The following is a 6,022-nucleotide window of genomic DNA, read 5'->3' on the forward strand; positions in this document are numbered from 1 at the left end:
TTCCAGCTCTGCCGATAACAAGAAAAAAGTTTTGCCTCCTCCTCACCCAATGCAACCCTAATCATCGTTGAGTGAAAACAACCACATATCCTGCTATTGCTGTTGTTTATATGTTTAGCTATGAGCTGTGCTACATGTGGAGGGCAGAGGGAGAAAWTATGATCACTTATRCYCCACCACGTCCTCAGCCTGTTTATACTCGGTCAGAAAAGACATYCAAAATGACGCAATCACCGATCCGCTGTCTCACGTTGTCTTGAAATACAAACCAAGCTTTATAGTGGTGAAGTTTCTGAGTGGCATTGAAAGTCTGCAGACGTACATTATTGGCTTATACTCAAGCTCCACAGCTTGTGTCCTGTTTTTTGTGATATTGTGTGGCAATGCTACAGTGCCGCATACAGACCTGGCATAGCCACTACAGGGTTTTGGGTTGYTTTTGTGTGGATGGAAATATATAGATGCAATGCTGTTTTTACAATGATATTTTTTTAGAAAAGGAAAAAAAAAAGGTTTTTAGAATCCCCTGTGCCTGCGCTTCAGTTTGTACATAGCTGTTAGGTCATCAGTCTGATCAGAATTAAGCTATTTATTAAGTATTTATTTTTTAAAATGTATTAAAGGTGAGATAATWATTGTCCTTTACCTTTCCACTGTACTTCTATTCAAAAGAGCGGAACAACCCTTTTAAGACAGGATGTTTAGGTAATTTGATATCCAGGCATAAAATTCAAGAAGAACAATAAAATCTAAAAAAAAAAGAAAAAAAAAAGATGACGATGCCCAGGAGTCTCAGAAAGCTGGAAATTAGTCACTGATGACATCCTGCAATTAATGCAATACATTATCAAGGCGCCACTGTAGATCTGAACAGGACAGCATTTATGGATTTAAATATCTCATCAGCGTTCAGAAGTTTTCCTTGAAGAGATTGGGACTTAGCATTCCAGAGACATTTGCTTGGAATGGAGAGGCATCTTTCAAACGAGTCAATATTCAGCACAGAAGAAAGAGGTCCTAATTAGATTCATTTGCCTCTTGGATCAATGTTTTCCTAGGATGTGAGTTATAAAGTCAGAGTGGAGCATAAATATTCAAAAACAAATAAAGATGTGTGTTTGGAGAAATACGGCTGATGGCGCTCATAAAATCTCAGCCCAGCATGCAAAAACAGAATGAATATTTAAAGATGGGTTGGGAAGAAAAAAGCTCTGGCAGAAAAGGGGGGAAAAAGAAGCATTTTCTAAAAAGGTCTAACCTTGGCCAGCAGACTGGAGGAATCCTTTAAAGGGTACCTTGGCCATACTTAGTGAAAAGTAGATAATTTGTTAATGTCRCGCACTTGTTGGAAATGGCAGATAAATGGATTCCAGCCATTTATTTTCCAGCCTAAGTGAAGTGAAGGAGGAAACGTTGCGGAGAGGACAAACCCAGTTATGACTGATAAGTGTCTAAAAGCTAATGAAGGCTGGCTAGGCCAAGGTCAATGGCTGCTAGTGAGATGCTATATGCTGCTCCGTTGTCCTGCTGCTTAAATATAGAGGAAATATACATTGAGCTTTTAACACCTTGAAACACAGGAGAGACTAGTATATGAAATATGGGCATGTAATGGCTTTTTAATGATGGCCTCCCAGCCCACTATTCTGGCCTGAGATTGAAAATCGGAGGTGAACCTTGATATCACTACGCTAAGTGCTTGTAATGCACCGTAACTTCTGGCCATCCAGTTGAGTGAGACAGTTCAGGCAAGGAGATAAATGCCCCTGTACTGGACAGGGCCTCTGCTGGCATGGGGACAGTGCACTCCCCATGATCCCATCTGGAGTTACWGAGTCTGGAGTTCTAAACAGACAAACCTTGGAGCAGGGATTTGATTTTTTTWAATAAAAAATATTTAGCTGTATAGACACCTGAAGTTTGAACTTTCAAACTAGTTATTTCCTAAACTAATAAATGTTTATTTGGATCACACAGTTCTTTGAAGTTACAGAGGGGACTCTACATAATCTCAAACATTTTTTTTTCTTACTGGTGCTGAATTCTCTGCTGCTCTTGTTGCATTTGGATTGTGTGGTTGATCCAGGAAGAATGTGTGATGTAGCCCAAAGCTTTATAATAATTGATGAGGTAAAACAAAACTCTGCATGAACTCAAAGGGCAAACAGAMMGAGTAGGCACAAACAAGAATCTGACATCGAATGCAGGAGCTGAGGAAGTGTGTGGAAAAGTGATTGCAGAATAGATGCAGCTGGGTGATTWCAGATGMACAGCAGGTGTGAGTGGAAAACRGAGGCAGGGAACAGGAGAAAACAATGGCTTAATGAAACTGTGAAATGGTTGCAGAAATGCCCAATGACAAACTGCAAATAGGCTGAAAAAGAAACACAATAAAATCTCGGCAGATACAGACTATGATGTTTCTCGTATAAAAACAATAGTCAATTTAGTCATTCAAATTTTAAAATATTTCAAATGCAAACATTTAAAATAAAATGGCACTTTTTATAATTCACACAAAAACACACAATTCAGATCAATCTGACTAAAATTGTCATGACATTTCCCCCCCGTAATTTATATTTTTCTGCACAGTATCTTGCCTTATCTTTTATTTTTTATCCGATTTCATCTTGATAGTGTGTTACAGTAATGATTATTCTTACTTCTATTTTGATCTATRTTTATTTTTATTGTTACTATCTTTAATTCTATTATTGTTGCTACAGTTGATTATGTCACATAGCAATATACTGTTTCTGTGGATTGATGTATGTATATGTACCTTACTGCTGCTGCTACACCTGAATTTCCCCGTACGGGACAATAAAGGCTGTTTCTATTCTATTCTATTCTATTCTATTCTATTCTATTCTATTCTATTCTATTCTATTCTATTCTATTCTATTCTTAATATATAGAGGCAGTTTGGAATGATCTGTCTTGCAACTTATTTGACTAGTGCACAAAATTCTGCTTAATTTCAACTAAATTCTTTTAAACACCTTTACATGATTGAAAATCTATAGCATAGGTGTCGAACTCCATTCCTCAAGGGCCACCATCCAGCATGTTTTCTTGTTTCCTTTCTTAAAGCTGATTTGCATGAATGGATGATTAACAGACTTCTATAGAATTTAAAGAGGTAATAGAATCACTGAATCAGGTGTGTTGGAGCAGTGAAAACTTGTAGGATAGCGGCCCTCAAGGACCTGGGCCGGAGCTAGACTTTTTTGCAAGGGGAGGCCAAAGGTGTTATCTTGGGGGGCACATTTAAATAAACTACCCAGGATTTGAAAATTAAAAATGGCCACCACTGTTAAATTTAAAATGGCTATAATTCAGCCATTTTAAGACCAGTTGAGCTGAAATTCATTGTGGTGTAGCCAAGAATGACTGGTAGTCCCAAATTAAGCTAGTCACTAATTCTAATTTTGGGTTTTGGCTATAACTCAGCCAATAAACAGCTAAAATCTTTATAGCAGTAGCCACGAATATTCTTTAACAAAATCTGAATGTAAATACAAAATCCAAGATAGCCACCAAAGCTAATTTTAAATAGCTGTATCCCAGCCATATCTTTAGAAATACTGAGCTAGAATTTGGTAAAGTGGTAGCCAAGAGCAATCCCCATGTTATTTTGAAATTTCAGTTTTAAGCTTATTAAGCTGAAATACAGCATGGTTGTAGCTGAGAGCAATGCCTAACATATTCCAAAATCAAATAAAAGAATCCAAGATGTCCACCAAAGCTAAATTCATATGGCCTTAATAATTACTTTAATTCAGCTACTTTTATTTGAGCCGAAACTTGGAATGATGGAATTGTTGTTTTTATAATAATTCAGTGGTTTAGAACACTGATGGGTTTCTTCTGCACTAGATAATACAGCTTCATAACAGGTATTTACTTTGTTTTAGATCTAACTGACTGTATTTTATTGCTAAATATGATTCCCCCCCCCCCCCCACAGTTGTCAATCGTTTGAGGTGGAGCCTGGGGTGGCCAATCAGGTGCCAGGAGTAGCACTTGCCACCCTGGCAATGCCTCTTGCCCTGCCCTGTTCAGGAACTGAGTTTGACACACCTGATGTATTCCAAGTAATTTGCCCATAAAGTTTATCAGTTAGAAACCAACAGTTTCAAGTTGACTTTCAGTAGAACAAGTAGAAGTTTTTGATATAAAATTTGGAAACTTTGCACAAGTCAGTAAAGGAAAGAAAAACACAGATACATCACACTGCTAAAAAGAAAAGACATTTGACGATTATCACCAGCAAAACTACTTGAAATGGCTACAACAGAAGCTGCTACTGCATTTTGGCTACTAGATGACCCTTGGCTGGACTCTCATTTTTGACTCTCATAATCCAATCATCGGAGTGAATAATTAACAAATAATACCGGTGCAACATCATCTTGGCTCCATCCAGAAGAGTGGCGTTTCTTCCGCCACTTGTGTACTTAATGTCCTCTAAAGACCCATATTACACCCCAATTAGATGGCACTCTTGTTTCCTTACATCAAGGGCTTGACTCTGCTGGCTTGTCACCCTCCCTTGGCCTAATCAATTTCATTACTCCAGTTACAGCCCCAGCCCCGGGAAAGCTGTGGCCTTAAACTTCAGCTCCTGCTCCAATCGATCAATAGCATGAGTCCGTGCCAAGGTTCCATTTAAAATTCATTTATTTCAAGCCATCATATAAAACAAGACAGAGCATCGATGGAGCCCCACTTTGTTTTATTTGACTGAGGATTTCCACTATGAGACTGGAATCCACTCCAGTTTGGTCCCAATGCAGCTCCATGAACAGGTGCCGTGGCTCAGATCACAATATTGCCAGGYTTATTTACTTCCTGCAGCTCTCGGCTCTGACTCACTCATACATACAAAAAAAGACAAATTCTTTACCTGAGCCTAAAATAACGGCATGTTTACACGACAACACAAGCAAGTTRTGTCCTCAAAATTCATCTTTGCGTCATTTCAAAACAAAATATATCAAAATGACTTTCATACATCACAATGATAAACTATAGAGGAGAGCTGGGAATATTCTCATGTGAATTTCCACAGAAATGCGTTCTCCTTTTTCACCTTTCCCCGTTCCCTCATTGTGTAACATCCTAGATTATCACCAGCTAATTAATCTCAGTGATTAATAAAAATATAGCTAAGTCTGTTCCCTCCATTCCTCACTTTATTTTTGTAAAGTCTACAGAGATGCCAAGCTTTGGCGCTCAATTATACTGTATACAGAATTAAGATTCTTAAATATTCATAGGTTATATAGACGATGATCATGATTGTGGAAGTCTGCATCTTCATTAACCAGACAACTTCATTATCATTCACAGCTTGACGAACCAGAGGTGGGGTTTTGGAAATCTAAGGAAGATAATTTGCTTTGGATATTGTGAAYGAGGTTCCAATTTACATGAAAGTGGCCCCCCAGCTCTGACTGAAGTGGCATGTTGGACCTATCTGCTGGGCCATTGCCACGTGTTTCAGTTTCTCTCGGTTTACTCCACTTTTTTGTTAATAAGTTAACAAATGAGCAAAAACTGAAGCACAAATTAAGATCTCACGTTGTGTGACAGACGTCAGGGCAGAGCTCGAGTGACTCCTCAGCTTTTGATGATTTGGGCTCGCTCGCCGGTGAGTCAAAGCTGACGGGTCAACAGGAGCTTAGACTCTTCAGACGTCCTGTCACGGCCTCCTGAGAGTGACTTCACCGCTTGTCAGAGAGCATTTCACTTGCCGCAGTCACGTCTCTCACACAAGTGCTTATTTGCMAGATATGTCTGAGTTAAGGCTCACCCACAACACAGCAAAGTTAGAGATCTGATGCAAACTCAAAGCTTTCACTCTCAGAGTTGTGAACCCGTTGAAGCAAACCTTTTGTCAATAAAGATAAAATAAAAGTGACAATAACATTGTTCTGACCCAATATGGCAAACTCTTAGTACATTTGTTGATTTTTTTTTCTACTTTTGAGTTAAAGCTTAGTTTGTAACAATA

The sequence above is a fragment of the Austrofundulus limnaeus genome, unplaced genomic scaffold (assembly GCF_001266775.1).
Source record: "Austrofundulus limnaeus strain Quisiro unplaced genomic scaffold, Austrofundulus_limnaeus-1.0 Scaffold134, whole genome shotgun sequence".
Lineage (NCBI taxonomy): Eukaryota > Metazoa > Chordata > Actinopteri > Cyprinodontiformes > Rivulidae > Austrofundulus > Austrofundulus limnaeus.